This window comes from Hyperoodon ampullatus, assembly GCF_949752795.1.
Source record: "Hyperoodon ampullatus genome assembly, chromosome: 6".
NCBI lineage: Eukaryota > Metazoa > Chordata > Mammalia > Artiodactyla > Ziphiidae > Hyperoodon > Hyperoodon ampullatus.
This window is the reverse complement of record NC_136919.1, coordinates 115,015,898-115,034,278: the sequence shown is the minus strand read 5'-3', so window position 1 is coordinate 115,034,278 and position 18,381 is coordinate 115,015,898. Positions and strand designations below refer to the sequence as shown.

General features: G+C 38.0%; 1 pseudogene across 1 annotated transcript; it reads right to left on the bottom strand.

The window, feature by feature from the left end:
• Window positions 1–272: 272 nt before the first annotated feature.
• Window positions 273–1,041, bottom strand: LOC307054892 (tyrosine--tRNA ligase, mitochondrial-like; annotated as a pseudogene). Its single transcript has one exon. The product of its transcript is annotated as a tyrosine--tRNA ligase, mitochondrial-like (transcript).
• Window positions 1,042–18,381: the final 17,340 nt, after the last annotated feature.

Genomic DNA, 18,381 nt, shown 5'->3' with positions numbered 1-18,381 from the left:
TAATTTAATTTTTTCATAAAGTATAATTTTTAAAAAAGATTAACCCAGGAAATCATGGTCGTTGGTGTTTGCAGATCAGGAAATAAAATATTTCATCATCACACAAACACCTTATGCATAAACCAGCTTACATAAATAATGAAATTACTTACAGTGTGAAGCCTAGAGTATACTCCATTCTTTGTTCTGATTAGCATAAGCGAACATATAAGTTCCTTCTTATATCTTGAGAATGAATGATGGATGTTTGTTTGAACCACCAGGGTTTCTTATCATAGCTGAAGCCGGTTTATAGTGTAGAAATTCCTTTTCCATTATTAAGAATGAAAGTACATTCTCAAGTATATGTGGTCCAACAACTAGCACTCTCAGGTTGCTTGTCTGTGATTAATACCAACTCCACCTTCTGTTAGCCAGTACCCTCGTGGACCATGCGGAATGGTGTTTGTTTTGCAGCTTATATTTAGGACACTTGTTGCAAGGTTAAGAACTACTTCAGAAAATGAAGGTTCTTTAAACAACTCTTTTAACTCTTGATCAGACGTAACCTCCAGTGCATTTATGCTACTATGGCAAAGGGCTTGTGTATACTTTTTCACAGAATCCAGCCCTTCTGGTCCACGAACAAACTTTGTTACTTCTGCAGCAAGTCGTTTCTGAGGACGCCGATTTTCTGGCTCTGTGACATGCTGCTGCATTATGTCATTAATCTCTGGAAGGGGTGGAAAAGTGAAGGGCTTTTGGTACATTTCTATTGAATCATCTTGCTGCCTGACAACTGATACAATTCAAAGGGAGGTATCTTAACTCTGTGTAGCCAAACAGCACTGTCAGATGACTTTCATGGTTTTGATCCACTTGTAATTAGGGGAACAGTGATTCCAAATACGTCTTCTCCAGTCATCTTGTGGATGAAATCATACCCGGACATGAGATTGCTTAGCTCATCAGATCCACCCAGCCGGATCAACAGCCATAACGCTGGAACAGGTAGTATAAGTCATAGGCCTGGAGCATTCAGTATAAGAAGAACTCGTTCATAGGCCTGGAGCATTCAGTTTAAGAAGAACTCGTTCGACCTAATGATCTCAGGGCTCTAGTGCCGACGAGTCTGGATGCTCATGCGCAAGCGTCCGCCCACTGCTCAGAAGGGCATAGAGTACTGCTCTGTGAAGCCGCAGGTCGGCCCATCAGCAAAGAAATGCTGATCAGCTGCTGGAGCCCTCTGCGCAGGCGCAATGGCCCCTCCCACCTGCGCAATCTCTTTGAAGGTAAAGGGGCGCAGCTGCGCCGGCAGATGGCCCGCAAGAGGCAACAAGTCGGCCGTGGGTTGAGGCCGCAGTATATGGTCTGGAGAAAGCTTCCCGCCTTGCCACAGTGGAAGAGCTCTGGCAATTCTATCTTCATACCCCTTTTGGGGGAGAACTTTTTTTTTTTTCTTTTGCGGTACGCGGGCCTCTCACTGTTGTGGCCTCTCCCGCTGCGGAGCACAGGCTCCGGACGCGCAGGCTCAGCGGCCATGGCTCACGGGCCCAGCCGCTCCGCGGCATGTGGCGTCTTCCCGGACCGGGGCATGGACCCGAGTCCCCTGCATCGGCAGGCGGACTCTCAACCACTGCGCCACCGGGGAAGCCCGGGGGAGAACTTCTTGAACAGACCCCCGGACTCCTGCACCGCCAGCCACCCCTGAGCGCCGGAGTGAGCCTCACGCAGCCCCAGAGGCAAGACTCCTGAAGGGCCTGGGGCTCTACACCACCTGCGTGAGGAAAAGGACCGCAACATGGGCGCCACTATTTTGGTGGCAGCCAATCAGAAGCAGCCTTGAAATATGTGAAAACTCTCCTGTAGAAGAGCAGGTAGGTTTAATAGAGTGGCAGGATGGGGGAAGATAGGTAATGTACATGTTGGCTTCCTATCAGGGGGAACTCTGTTAGTTAGAACTTTGAATCAAAGAGATGAGCTCTCTTACAGTGGGTAGGCTCCGTGTCCCTGGACAAAGCAGAATTTTCCAGGAACACTGCAAAGGAAAATAACCTCTTGGAATGCTGTAAAGGAAATTTCCTGGTAGGGATAGATTACGTCACTAGACTCAAAGTGCTCTAAAACCTTTTTTGTCTTTAAGATCTTCGTTATTACAAAATTACAGATTTTAAAGCTACCATCAACATTCCAAATGCTAGAAAATAGACATAAATGTTCTCAGTCAGATTTACTTGGGATGTTTTATAAACATCTTTTGAAATGAATCAGTAAAGAAACAAACATTCCCAATATGTCTAAATCGTTGGAGCTGATTCTGTCTTCAGAAAATGCAGTTTGATAACTGCTTGGAGAGGTCAAAGTCCCCCGCTGTAGGACAGTGGCTTCTTCGTGGAGGCCAGTCCTTTATTTGATATTTTCTTGAACAAATGAAAGGCATTTGGGGAATGCAGACAAGGAGGATGGTGCGCTTCCAGGAAGGAACACACTTTCTTCCTTGAACGGGCTTGCTGCCCAGAAAACAGGTTGATCCCCATTTTATCTGCAGTGCATCACTCATTTATGTGCAGTGCTGTAGGGCTGCCAGCCTCTGCCTGGATACAGTCTTGTCCCCTGAGAAGGGCTGCATTCATTTGTAACCATCCGATGCTGTTTAGCTGACAAGTCAGCATTTTCATCCTCTTTTACCAAGACCCCAAGAAAAGAAAGTGCTGTAAGATCTTCTTTAGCCTTTCAAGGTCGCTTCAGAAGAGAGCTAAAATAAGAAAATATCACTATATGTTCGTTTGAACAGGATTTAAAGGATCAAATAAGCAAGAAATAAGAGAGCAGGCTTTAAAGATTGAGCTATATTTTCAGGAAGTGTAAATCAAGGGAGATAATTGCACCTTTTTCTTCATCTCTCTTGTTGAAATCCAGGTAGAATTGGCGACTAAAAAAAAGGTTACCGAGCTGCGATGGCTGTGCAGTGTCATTTTCTGACCAATCCCTTCCAGTACCCTGTAGAATAGATACTGCAGTAAAGGGTTATCTAATGGTTTAAAATTAAGCTTCTATTAATAACTGTGTCTCAGGCCTAAGGTAAGGTGAGAGGGCCCACATAGTTGCAGGTGTAATATCTCAAGAGCAACAGCAATATGCCTCTCACTGGGAGGTTCCCTAGAGCCCTGCCCTAAGCCCTCATCTACCTTCTACCTAGATGGTATCATCCAATGCCTTGTTTTAAATTCCTATCTGAATATTTCCAAACCTCTATCTCAGGCCCATACTTACTTCAAATTTTAGAAAGGTACGTCAACTGAGTAATGAACATTTACATATGAATGGATCAAATGAACTAAAAACTAACCTCGCTTTTGGGGAATAGGGCAGAGGATTGAAAATCTTACTCCTCACTTCATCTCCACTGGGGTTCCCTATACACAATGTTTAAGATTTATACACAAGGTGGAAAACCAAATAGGAATCAAAATACTGTTCTACTGTGGATCAGCTATTACCTAACACAGCCTTGCCACAGGACTTAACCCAGCCCTCTCTGTTAAAACTGATTGGGAGTGTATGACTCGAGCTTGGATTCCCCAGTGGGATTTTCTGTTCTCTCTCTGTCCTGAAACTAAAACGGCTAAGTCTTCAGATTAGACCCTAGACTAATTACATGGCCTGCCCCTAACAGTTAGCCCCAGTCCATGTTTGTTTTCCACATGGGGGACCAGAAGGACAGAAGTGGAGGACGGGAAGACTGCATAGGGTTCTGAACTTCATTTTGCACATGTTTTTTCTTCCCATTCAATACCTTTCCTCCACTGCCTGATGAATTTCTTTTTTGTTTTGTTTTGTTTTGTGTAAATTCTTTTTTTTTTTTTTTTTTTTTGCCTGATGAATTTCTAATCATTCATCTTGATTAAGCTTAAACTTCACCTTCTCTGAAAATGTCTTGATATAGCAAGCTTTACTTATCCATTGTGCTCCCATAGCATACTATGGGAGCTGACACTGTGGCTCTTAGAAATATTCTTTGTCCTTGCTGGTTCTGCTCTGCGTGGTGGGGGACTAGCTTTTCCAGGCTGCATTCTGCAAGCTCCTGTAGCAGCTGAAGCTTATGGCTGGCATCACTGGCAGGAGATGGGGGATGGGCTCTTCCCTTCCCTCCCTTCATGGAGTGACTTTTCTAGTAGTGAGTATGTTCCTTCTGAAATTCCTCCCTCTGGACATGCTTGCTTCTGTTCCAGCTCCAAGTGGGGAACCCTAGCTCTGGTAACAACATGGTATTAGTTTCCTGGGGCTGCTGTAACAAATTACTACAAATTTGGTGATTCCCAACAATAGAAGTTTATTCTCTCCCAGTTCTGGTGGCCAGAAGTCTGAAATTAAGGTTTCAGTAGGGATAAGCTCCTTGCAACAGTTCTTGAAGAGAATTCTTCCTTGTCTCTTCCAGCTTCTGGTGGTTCCAGGTGCTCCTTGGCTTATGGCAACATGACTCCAATCTATGCCTCTGTCTTTACGTGGTCTTCTTCTCTTCTCTTTCTGCATCTTCTACTGTTGTCTCTTGGAAGAAAATGTTTTTGGATTTAGGGTCCACCTGATTAGTTCAAGATAATCTCATCTCAGGATCTTTAATTACATCTGCAAAGACCTTTTTTCCAAATAAGATAATATTCACTGGCTCCAGGTATTAGGATGTGGACATATTTTGGGGGAGGTCTACCATTCAACCCACTACAATCACTTCCTCTCCTTGTTTCTCCCATCTGTGATTGGTCGAGGCTGTCTGCTTTGGAAAATCTCTAGGTTATCTTATTGTTCACTCTTTAGCTGCTCAGATCCTGCCTCTTCTGAGTAACCAGCTACTTACATTTTCTCTGTTATAAATATTTGAAATGGTTATAGTGAGATCCTGATGGAGATATATAGTGATTTTTATATGTGTCTATTATACACTCATAATACAACATATTGTCGTGCTTTGTTTACATGTCTATGTCCCTTGGTATGCTGTATAACCTTTGTTATTTTTCTTTCTGTACCCAGGACTCAACACAATCCCTAGTTTGGGAAGTTTTCAACAAATAATGGATTATGAACAATGATCTGAAGATGAAATGAGAAAAATATGCTTAATAGATCTAAAATCTGCAATGAATATATTATAAAGTGTCCATTGAAGCTATTCAAAGAAAATGTTTGTGTCCTTCGAGAAAACAGCATCACTTGGAGAGAAAAATATCTTTATGTGGACAGAGAGATTATTGGCTCTTCTGAGTCCAGTATGGATAAGCACCACAAAACGGTGAGTCTGGCAGAATTTTATAAATATTTCTTTACACCTTCTTATTTCTGAGTTTCACTCAATAAAATGCTCATTCACATCAAATGCTTTCCAAACTTCCTCTTTTTACCCATAGTCAACACTTTCAATAAACAATCTGCTTCTAATTACCACTAATAATTTTAATTGGGGAGTGGGTGTTCTTTATGGATATTATTCAGTATATAATCTTTTCTATAGTCTGTTATCTGGACAATCTTTTAGAATAAGAGTTCTGGTGATTTTACTCCCTTTTTAAAAGTCTTCAGTGGTTTTGCATTTTTCACCAAAAAGGTCCAAAGTGGCATTCAAAGCTCTCTTTGGTCCTTGAGCACTCTAATATTCTCTGCTACTGTGCTTGTGTGGATTACTGACAGTCAACCAACATCCCTGTGGTCTTTGGTTCATATACCTTTGCACTTTAATCCTCCACGTCTGAGGAAATTTGACAACAGTTCTGCTTGTTTCAATTTTCTGTGTTTTTAAAGCCATTATACTGACCTGGTTAAACCTTGGGAACTAGATAGATTTGGGTTTGAACTCAGATTCTATTTATTGACCACGCATGAACTTGAGAAATTCAGTAATGTCTTGGAACTTTGGTTTTCTCATTTGTAAAATGGAGATTTTCATACCTACCTCAGAGTGTTATTTCTAGGGTTAAATGAGAAAATAGATGTGATATGCTTGTCACACAAATACTTAAAAGATGGTATTATTCTAATCTTCTGTCAAAGATAATTTTCTGATTGAAAGCTTTCCTGATTTTTCAAACATGTACATTTTATTTTAGTCCTCTTTTAGTATTTATATTACTCAAAGTTAAATTTATCTTTTAAATCTAACCCACTCACTATATTGAATAGAGTATTTATGATTTACATTTCTCTATATCCTTTAGAACAATCCTGTGTCTGGCACATAGTAGGCATTCAAAAAACTGTTGAATTCATTATCAATCCATTGAGCTGATAAATTGCAGTACGTTCCTGCTCTGTGCTTCTTGTTCTGAAGGGCTCTGCTCTACACATTAATCTTAGAATCACAAGGAAGGTAGGCCCTGAAGCTGTGGTGTCTCAGTTTCATTATATTAATGAGATAGCTCTGAAGATTGGAAACAGAATGGTATTTAACCATTGATTAGCCATCAAAAGTTTTCTGAGGTGCTGAAGTATATGTTCTATAATTTCAGAAGCACTAATTCATTTTATAAAAGCTACTTAAGGGTAGTTTTTCCACAAGCGTTAATTGGTTGGGTCACTATTCAGTGTTGAAGCAAACAATAGCCTAAACCACTTGTTTCTTTAATAAGTCCAAGTGGTTTGGAGTCAGGGAGTTTAATAAGAATGCGTTATCTGTTAATTTATTCACACATAAGAATACTTATCATTTACTCCTTTTATTCACTCATCCATATTTTAAGAACTGAAAACATGGTATTTGAAAGAGAAATTATTTCTCTAGTAGAGCCTATACTATTTCTTTGAGGTATTTTGTTAATATTTAGGATTTTTATTGCTTCGAGTATATACATTTATTACAATGTCACATTTTGTTTAATCTTAATATTTTCCTGAAAATTTTGAGTCATTAATATGAATACATAGGTTATTCAATTAGTATTAATATTCCTTTTGTACTCAGGCATATTCATTTCTGTCTTGTGATAACTGAATACTTTTAGTGCTGAGACCACGAGACCCAACCAAATGCCCCAGGGTGCTGATCAGTTGTATAACATCCGATAATATTCCAGCATCCCACACATATAACCTTTGGTTGATGCCCTTGATGTTACCACCACAGAAAGACTGTGCCAGCTGTCCTCTCAGTGGCTTTACTATGGACCCGTTGATGTCTGATGAAGGGTCTATTGGGGATGAAAGATGTTCTCAGCGACTTGAGTTGTCATAACTAAGTCTTAGCCTTTTCCCCAAAATCTATGGGTTATTATCTTGAAGTCGTGTAAATAAGTTGAAATCAGGTCTCAGCAATTGCAGTCACACCCGCACCTTTCTTTTTTACTCTCCTCCAGGGAGAACATTAATGGATTGCCAGAATTTCATTTGCAGAGACACTCAGAATCATCTTAGAGTCAGATTTAAGATTTCATTTGATTTACCTTATGGCCATACTTCACTGATAAATTTCATAAATGTGATTCATATTGGAAGCTTTTATGCCTTTGAATTCTATCATTTTGCAGAAATAGCTTTTTTAAAACTTAACCAGTGGATTCTTCTTCCTTTTAAAACAGATTTATTGGGATTTGATTTATACACTATAAAATTCAGCCAACGTAAGTGTACAATTCAGTGGTTTAAGTATATCTACATAGTTGTCCAGTCATCAAGATATAACCTTAGAATATTTTTATAACCCTGGAAAAAAACCTTATACCCATTAGCAGTCCCTCCCCATTCTGCTCAATCTCCACTATCCCTAGGCAAATATTAATCTACTTTCTATTTCTATGGATTTGCCTATACTGGACATTTCATATAAATGGAATAATGTAGTATGTAGTCTTTCATGACTAACTTCTTTCATTTATCATAATGTTTTCAAGGTTCATCCTTGTTTTAGCTAGTCCTGTGTTTTATTCCTTTTTATTGCCAAATAATATTGCATTGTATGGATAAACTGTATTTTGTTTATCCATTAATAAGTTGATGGACACATTTGGGTTGTTCCATTTTTGCCTATCATGAATAATGCTACTAAGAACATTTGTGTGCAAGTCTTTGTGTGGACATATGTCTTCATTTCTCTCTGGGTAGATACCTAGGGGTAGAATTGCTGATTCATATAGTATCCCTAATATCATGAGAAACTGTGAAAGTATTTGCAAAGTGAATGCACCAATGAATTCTTATTTTCAGTGTTAATATTGGTCTTACTAATTTTTTTTTTTTTTTGCGGTTCGCGGGCCTCTCACCGCTGTGGCCTCTCCCGTTGCGGAGCACAGGCTCCGGACGCGCAGGCTCAGCGGCCATGGCTCACGGGCCCAGCCGCTCCGGGGCATGTGGGATTTTCCCGAACCGGGGCACGAACCCGTGTCCCCTGCATCGGCAGGCGGACTCTCAACCACTGCGCCACCAGGGAAGCCCCGGTCTTACTAATTTTTATCATTGATTGCTCTGTACCATTTTGCTGTGATGACCTTCCATTTTCCTTTTAACTTCTTATGTGGGTTTGTGATGCTTTAACATTCTGGTTTTTCTCCCTGTCTTTTCCGTGACTCTTTTCCCCTTCCTGCAAGCAATTTTGTTCCTGGTTCTTCTCTCTTTCTACCTCAGCGTTTTCATTCAGCAAAGGATACTCTGCCTTGTGATGATTCAAATCAGTTACCCCATGATTTAGTCTTTACTAAGTTGCAGTCACATGGTTCTGATTGTTCTTTTAGCACCGTCTACATAGCTGTCTGGTTTCAAATGCAGTATGTCAAGAGAGCTCATCATGTGCTCTGCAAAGCTGGTCTTTGTTTCTGATTGCTGTCTTTTGAAAATTCCTCTACTGTCCTCACAACTCAGACTTGAAATTTCAGTCATCTTTTATTCTTTCTTCTTCCTTGTCTCTTTTGCCTAATATTTGCCAACTCCTGTCTATTTTATGTGTCTATCACCCTCAGAGATAGTCCCTTTCTCTGCATTACCCTCCCACTGCTCTGCTTTGCTCAAGCACCCTTATTGCTCAATTTGACTTCCATACATTCTCTTTAATTGGCCCACATAATTGTTGTATTTTTCGTTTTCCTTTTTCCCAACATTCTACATTTACATCTTAATAGTTCAATCTCATTCCTATGACTCCTCTCTTAAAAATCTTCAAAGGTTCTTTATTATCCTCTAAGTAAAGAAACGATTCCTTAGGTGTACATTCAAGTCTCTAATATATAGTCTGGTCTCCACTGCATTCCTGCATAGAGCTTATGTTTGAGTCAATCTCAGTTCTCTTTGTTTATCAACCAAGCATAGTATTTTCCTGCTTTAGCTTTGCTCATGCCTCTCCTTGGGGTGCCCTGTCACTGAATCTACAGAAGCCAATTCCTCAAGGCGCTAATAAAAAGTGTCCTCCTTCACAGTGATACCCATGATCTCACTAGACTGAATTTATGACTCTTTACTCTCAACTCTCACAATGCCTTTTAAAATTATTTATTACAGTCATTTGATATACATCTAACCTTCCCTCTTTAAATCTATGGTCCTTGAGGGCAGAGGCCATGGCATATTTATCACAATTAGAGAAGTTGCCATTTCCTGAATATTTACTATGACCTGGGCACTGAACTAAGTATTTTGTCTGCAGTATTTTCTTTAATTATCAACAGTCCTCTGAATTAGGCATCTTTTTAATCCTCATTTTATAGATGAGGTAGTTAATGCTTAGAGAAGATAAGTAACTTCCTCAAGGCTAAACAGCTTGTAAATGACAAAGCTGGAATTTTAGCCTTCTCTGACTCTAAAGTCTGTGTAATTAACTAGGACTATGTCACTTTCTCTACAATACCTAATTTAATAAATGCCAGTTAAGTGAATAAAAAATGGTCAGTAAGGGCTGCTGAAGAGACACATAAGGTTTAGTAGTTAGCTTTTAGTTCATATTGAAGTTCTAATGCTTTCTTTGGAGTGAATTATTTACCATGTCCGAGCTGTTTACTCATTCATAAGGCAGAGGAAAGAGATAATAGTCCCTGCCTCACAAGGGCGTTGTGAAGATAAATGAAACAATGCACAAGATGGCATGTACTAGTAGGCTCTCTGTAGATATTAGTTGTTAGTAATAAAAGTAAATTTCCATTTTTAGTACTCCTCCTTGATAAGGTTGGCTGTCCTTGAAGGTAGCAAGATGAAAGGAGGCACGCAACCATCAGTAACCATAACAATTTCACAAAATTCACCCCACCAGGAAATAAATTTTATTATCCACTGTGCAGTCATTCATAGTCATTGACCTAAAATGGAACTAACAAACTATACGATGCTTTACAGTTGAGTGCTGTTTTTACTTCATTTGTATATCAATATCTCTATCTACCTATCTATCTACCTATCATCTATCTATTGTTTATCTATCTATGGGTTTAAGTATAATAACACTAAGTTGACCAGGTAACTCTGTCACTGGGTTTCTAGAAGTGACATTTGGATAGTTCAATCTTTATGAAGACGTCAACCTTCTCGTCTGAGCTCCAACTCTGTTCTTGTTGATATCCCTCAATTAGCCTCAAATATGCAAGTAAAATTTGATTCTCTTTCCTGTCATCTTGTTTTTCGGGGTAAGTTTCTCCTCTTTATCTCACTGACCACAGTGATTCATTATGGCATGTCAAATGCTTCTAGACATTGGTGTTCATGAGAATATTGTCACCTCTATCAAGGCCTTTTATCAAATGAAAAATTGTAATTATAATGAGTGTACACTCTTTCACCAAATTGTACTGTTTCTTACTGTTACCCTTATTTTCATAGAATAAATGCCCTTTGACATTTTATAAGATCCCATTACTAATCAGTGGTTGAAGAAATCCTGAATCTTATATTAACTCCTTATGTAAGATGAATCCTATTCTCACTGCCTTTTTCTTTATAAAAACAAAATCAAAGACTTGTTTAAGATACTTGGGGAAAGAGACAGTTCTCAAGCAGGAGGTGAGAAGAGAAAGTGAGGGTGAGTGTGATATGGAAATACAGAGTTAATTTTCTGGTTGCTCGGGCTATCTGAATATGGGTAAGGTACATTAAGATGTCACAGTAAAGATGAACTTTGTCAGTATATTTTCAAGTCCATGACTGAGGAATTGTAAGTGGAGAATTTTCTATGCAGTTCCCATTCTGTTGATATTCAGGAAAAAATATATGAAACTCTTATGTGCTGTCTTGATTTTTTTTTGTTTTGGGTACTCTGTATTCTAATGGGAGGTCTAAAATTCAGTCTTCACAACCTGGAGGGATTTCATAAATGCAGGGTGCAATTTGGAATATTAAATATTTTTTAAAAATCTCTGTGCTTAAAATGTCATAGCAAAAATCTACAGTCAACATCTAAATCATCTCTATTTCAATATTAGTATTGTAGCTAAATGTGCAGAGATCGCATCTCGTTTAATATAATTTTAAGGATGTCTTTGATACTACAAGGTAACATTTTCTGTGCTTGTGACTGCTTATAGAAACAGCGATTCATTGATCTGGAGACTACCTTTCTTCAGGGAACAATGGTGTAGCGTTGCTTGTTCTTTCCTTACTAGTTTTTGTCAGGTGTCTGTCGAAGGACCTTTATGTTGATGGTGTGATAAGTAGGAAAGGGATGAGCATGGGAACACCAGTAGTGTTTCTCGTTCCCACAGTTTTCTTGTGCCAGCGTCAAGGAACACTTTCATATATATGCTCATTAACTTTCTCCAAACGAAATACCCTAACACCCTCGTCAGAAAATAGCAAACTCCAATAGCACTCACCAAAATAACATAAAACAGACACAGTCCTAGGACCCTGGAGAAGGACCCTACCAACTCAAACTACTTATTTTAAATTATAACTAAACAATTAGAAAGCTTATTTTTTCATTCAGTGTCTTTCCATGAAGAACAATTACCCATTAATCTGGATAAAATTCTATAAAAGGTAAATCATTTGGGAATTTTGTCTAAAGTTTGAGATAAAATGATATTTCACTTATATTTAGATTTTATTATCCTTTGGAGTGGCAAAACGACAGATATCAGGATACTAGATGCCATGCGTGTGAGCAAAATCTGAACATATAATAACAACTAGGACTACCCTTAACAGATGACTAAGCACTTTTACAAGTACTACTCAGTAGATTTGCACTACTTTGCCAAGAAGTAGACTGCCCATACTATTGCCCATACTATTAATCCCCTTTTGCTGGGCTCAAAATGCTGGAGAGATTTACACACATTCACTTAGAAAGTAAGTGGAAGATTTGGAACATGAAACAAAGTTTCCAATATTTAACAGTGCATCAGGGGGATGGAAACCTATGTGAACAGACAATAATGTAGGAGAACCTCTGTACATGGGGTTGGGTGAGAATCTTTTGTCTAGAAGCATATTCCCAATGGTGTATGCACCAATAGGGCTAGTAGTAAGACTGCAGAAAGGTATCTCTTGCTAAGAAATTTGGAATACTGGTGGCTCCTATAAAAATAAAAGGAAAAATTGCATTTCATTGAGAGTAATTCTGTATTTAGGTTTTTATGGCTCAAATAAACATGGAAAGTTACCTATTTAATAAATACTTGACTAAAAAACAATGGACATAATGATTTCTTTAAAGTTCTCTTTGGTTCTATTTGGATAAAACTTAGAAGACTGTATTAATCATGGTTTTCTTGAGGAAATGGAAATTTTAAAAAATTAATTGCAGAAATATTTATTGCTTGCTATATACCTGTTTTTATACACAAAGGGTACCAAGATGAATGATGTGGTGATTGCTCTGAAGAAGCTCAATCTTAAAGGAGATTAAAAGCGTGTGATTTATATGTTATGATATGATTTAGATGACATGGTAAGACAAGACTAAATATATAAAGGAAGAAGAGAGTGACAGTATACTGAAGTATGAAGGATGGCTTTCCAAAGAAATAACATCTCATTAGATTTTAAAGAAAGAATGGAACATTCACCAGAAGGTCGTGGTCATTCCCACCAAGGAATAGTAGGTCCTGGGACAGGTGTTTATTCCTCCTGGAGCTTTATATTATAGCAATAAATAACCCTCACATGTTGTAGTAGAAAGATTTCCAGGCTAGGATGAGTACATCTGACTTCTATTCCAAACTCTGCCCTTAACTTTCTTTGAGTCACTGGAAAATATCTCCATCTCTCTGGGCCTCAGTGTGGACAGGATTAATACTAAAGTTTCTTCTGTGTCTGATGCAATCAACTTTATTGAACAAAGCATGAGACTTAAGAGTATAGGCTCTAGGATTCAGCTAGATCTGTGTATGAATTCTAGTTTGACCACTTTCTTGCCATGTTAACTTAGGAAAATTCCTTAATGTGTCTGAGCCTTAGCATCCTCATGAGTAAAAAGAAAATAACATCAACCTCAGAGACTAATTGTAAGGACTGTGTAAGATAATGTGTATAAAGTGAACTAACTGACACAATTATTGGAGCCATTATACGTTTAGTTATAACATTTAAGGGGGAATTGCATACGTTGGGGGCAGTTGATGAACAGTTAAATAGATAATACTGAAATAAGCTTTTGCGCTTCCTTACATATGCCCTCATTGGTCCTACCTGAGTCACAGGTAAAATACCCTTAACATACTGATGAGGCTACTGTGGGGCCAGTCCCTTGGGCATAACTGGCAGGTGAGCTCTATTAACACAGGGAACAGGTGAGGCCAAGGTTGTCGGTTTGATCCCCATTGGGGCACTTAGGTTCACATTGCTCCATTTTCAACCAATGGCTGCTGGGTGCTGGTCGTCAGATGGGTGCTGACGTGTAACTAAATCTGCTCAAACCTATGTCGAATCTCAAATACCTTCCTTCTTCCAGATCTTAAGTCACCTAAGTTAGATCTTCCCCAGCTATCCTCTCTAAGCATTCACTATCTCTGGATGCCCTTTTTTCTTTTCAAATATTCTTAGCACTTATCACTTTCAGGTATCACTTGGTACTTATCACTTATAGTTAATTGAGTTACCACTTTTATTGTCTGTTTCCCCATCAGAAAGGTAAGCTGGAAGGCAAGAAGGTTTCTCTGTTTGTTTACTAATATTTCCCTATTGCTTTGATTAGTCACTGATACGTAATAGACATGTTGAATGAAGAAATGTCACATGAAAATGGCTATGATGCATGCAGTTGCCAACACTTTAACCAAGGAGCATGCAGGGGATTATTTTATAACAGGAGACAGAAAGCTATTAAAGAGTAAATGGCTTCAAAGTAATGGATGTGAGTTTGCCAGCTGTGAGATTTTCTTTCTCAAAGTTGGAAAGGTCTATAAAATCCTGTTTCACGCTGACCAGAGACTAATATCTTTATAAAGGCATATTTGCAAAGATTGTCAGCAAGGTTTAAAAACAAAAGGAACACTGGAGAAAATAGCCATTGAAAATTCATGACTCCTGAATTCCAGTCATTTGCATGGATCTGTGAAAATGCTGAAGACAGAAAAAATAAAACAATATCAGTAGAGTTAATAAGGTAGAAAAAATCATGTACAATAAAACCTATAATTATAAAATTTTCAGTTGAAGAAGCACATTATCTGGATTCAGGTATGGGCTGTAGGAGTCATAGAAGACTTAATCTTTATATTTTTGATATTTAATGGTAATTTTAATATATTTCACTCTAACATTTTATAAATTCAATCTTGTAAAAATTATTTTCAGTTTGTCCGTTTAAAAATCTCTCTTTTTATCACATTTTGATCCTATGTAGCTTGATAGATTGGCTTCACTTTTTTTTCAGAGCAGTTTTAGGTTCATAGGAAAATTGAGTGGAAGGTATAGAGAGTTCCCACATACCTCTGCTTCCACACATGCATAGAGTTGCCCATACTGACATATCGTAATCAGCCAAGTCTGTACTGGACTTCATCTATTTGTCCCTCCCTCCAAGCCCTTGGAAACCATTGATCTTTTTATTGTCTCCATAGTTTTGCCTTTTCTGGAATGTCATATAGTTAGAATCATACAGTACATAGCCTTTTCAGATTGGCTTCTTTCACATAGTAATATGCATTTAAGTTTCCTCTATGTCTTTTTATGCTTAATAGTCATTGCTTCTTGGAACTGAATAATATTCTGTTGTCTGGATGGACAAGTTTACTTACCCATTCACCTACTGAAGGACATCTAGGTTGTTTCCAAGTTTTGGCAATTATAAATAAAGCTGCTATAAATATCCACATACAGGTTTTTGTGCAGATATAAGCTAAATGGGAAAAGAACTTGAAAAAGAATAGATATATATATATGCATGACTGAATCACTTTGCTGTACACCGGAAACTAACACAGCATTGTTAATCAACTATACTCCAATATAAAATAAAATTTTTTTAAAATAAATTAAAAAAATAATTTACATTTCCCTGATGAAATACGATATGAAACATCTCTTTATATGCTTACTTTCTGTCCGCATATCTTCTTTGGTGAGGTTTCTGTTAAGGTCCTTACCCCATTTTTTAATTGGATTGTTGGTTTCCTTATTGTTGAGTTTTAAGCATACTTTGTATGTTTTTAGAAGGCAGTCCTTAACAGATGTGTCTTTTGCAAATATTTCCTTCCTGTCTATGGCTTATTTTCTCATTCTTTTGACATTGTCTTTCACAGAGCATAAAATTTTAATTTTAATGAAGTTCAGCTTATCATTATTTCTTTCATGGATTTGCCTTTGGTGTTTTATTTAAAAAGTCATTGCTATACCCAAGGTTATCTAGATTTGCTCTTGTGCTATCTTCTAGGAGTTTTATAGTATTATGTTTTACATTTAACTCTATGATCCATTTTGAGTTAATTTTTGTGAACGGTGTAAGAGCTATATCTAAATTTTTTTTGCTTGTGGATGTCCATTTGTTGAAAAGATTATTATTGCTCCATTGTATTGCCTTTGCTCCTTTGTCAAAGATATGTTGAGTATATTTATGCAGGTCTATTCTGTTTCATTGATCTATTTGTCTATTCTTCTTTTAATACCATACCATCTTGATTACTGTAGCTTTATAGTAAGCCTTAAATAGAGTAGCATCAGTCCTCCAACTTTGTTCTTTTTCCTCCATGTTGTGTTGGTATTCTGGGTCTTTTGCCTCTCCATATAAATGTTAGAATCAGTTTGTCAGTATCCTCAGAATAACTTGCTGGAATTTTGATTGGGATTGCATTGAATCTACAAATCAAGTTGGGAAGAACCGGCATCTTGATGATATTATGTCTTCCTCTTCCTGAATATGGAATGTCTCTCCACTTATTTAGTCTTCCTTTGATTTCATTCATCATAGTTTTGCAGTTTTTCTCATATAGATCTTAAACGTAATTTGTTAGATTTACACCTAAGTATTTAGTTTTGTGGTGCTAATATAAATGGCACTGTGTTTCTGATTTCAAGTTCCACTTGTTCATTGCTTGTATATAGGAAATCAAATGAATTTTGTATATTAAATTTGTATTCTGCAATCTTGTTACAATTGTTTATTAGTTCCAGGTGCTTTTTTTTTGGTTATTTTTGATTCTTTTGGATTTTCTACATATGTTTTTCTAATGTCATTTGCAAACAAAGACAGTTTTAATTCTTCCTAACCAATCTTTATACCTTTTATTTCCTTTTCTTGTCTTATTTCATTAGCTATAACTTCCACTATGATGTTGAAAAGGAGTGATGAGAGGGGATATTCTTGCCTTGTACTTGATTTTAGTAAGAAAGCTTCGGGCTTCCCTGGTGGCGCAGTGGTTGAGAGTCCGCCTGCTGATGCAGGGGACACGGGTTCGTGCCCCGGTCCGGGAAGATCCCACATGCCGCGGAGCCGCTGGACCCGTGAGCCATGGCCGCTGAGCCTGCGCGTCCGGAGCCTGTGCTCCGCAATGGGAGAGGCCACAACAGTGAGAGGCCCGTGTACCGAAAAAAAAAAAAAAAAAAAAAGCTTCAACTTTCTCCCCATTAATATGATGTTAGGTATAGGTTTTTTGGAGACACTATCTATCAAATTGAGGAGGCTTGCCTCTACTCCTAGTTTACTGATAGTTTTTACCATGAATGGGTGTTGAATTTTGTCAAATGCTTTTTCTGCATCTATAGATATGATCATGTGGTTTTCCTTTTTTAGTCAGTTGATGTGATGGAGTATGTTAATTGATTTTTCAAAATAGATCTTTATTGAAGTATAATTGCTTTACAATACTGTGTTACTTTCTGTTGTACACCAAAGTGAATCAGCCATATGTATGCATATATCCCCATATCCCCTCCCTCTTGAGCCTCCCTCCCATCCTCCCTATCCCACCTCTCTAGGTCATTGCAAAGCACCGAGTTGATCTCCCTGTGCTATGCTGCTGCTTCCCACTAGCTAACTGTTTTACATTCGGTAGTGTATATATGTCAATGCTACTCTCACTTTGCCCCAACATCCCTCTCCCACCCTGTGTCCTCAAGTCCATTCTTTATGTCTACATCTTTATAACTGCCCTGCAACTAGGTTCATCGGTACCATTTGTTTTTTAGTTTCCACATGTATGCCTTAGCATACAGTATTTGTTTTTCTATTTCTGACTGACTTCACTCTGTATGACATACTCTAGGTCCATCCACCTCACTACAAATAACTCAATTTCGTTTCTTTTTATGGCTGAGTAATATTCCATTGTGTATATGTGCCACATCTTCTTTATCCATTCATCTGTCGATGGACACTTAGATTGCTTCCATGTCCTGGCTATTGTAAATAGAGCTGCAGTGAACATTGTGGTCCATGACTCTTTTTGAATTATGGTTTTCTCAGGGTATATGCCCAGTAGTGGGATTGCTGGGTTATATGGTAGCTCTATTTTTAGTTTTTTTAAGGAACCTCCATATTGTTTTCCATAGTGGTTGTATCAATTTACATTCCCACCAACAGTGCAAGAGGGTTCCCTTTTCACAACACCCTTTGCAGCATTTACTGTTTCTAGATTTTTTGATAATGGCCATTCTGACTGGCGTGAGGTGATACCTCACTGTAGTTTTGCTTTGCATTACTCTAATAATTAGTGACGTTGAACATCTTTTCACGTGCCTCTTGGCCCTCTGTATGTCTTCCTTGGTGAAATGTCTATTTACGTCTTCTGCCCATTTTTTAATTGGATTATTCTTTTGATATTGAGCTCCATGAGCTGTTTGTATATTTTGGAGATTAATCCTTTGTCTGTTATTTCATTTGCAAATATTTTCTCCCATTCTGAGGGATGTCTTTTGTCTTGTTTATGGTTTCCTTTGTTATGCAAAAGCTTTTTAGTTTAATTAAGTCCCATTTGTTTATTTTTGTTTTTATTTCTCTTACTCTAGGAGGTGGATACATAAAGATCTTGCTGTGCTTTATGTCAAAGAGTGTTCTTCCTATGT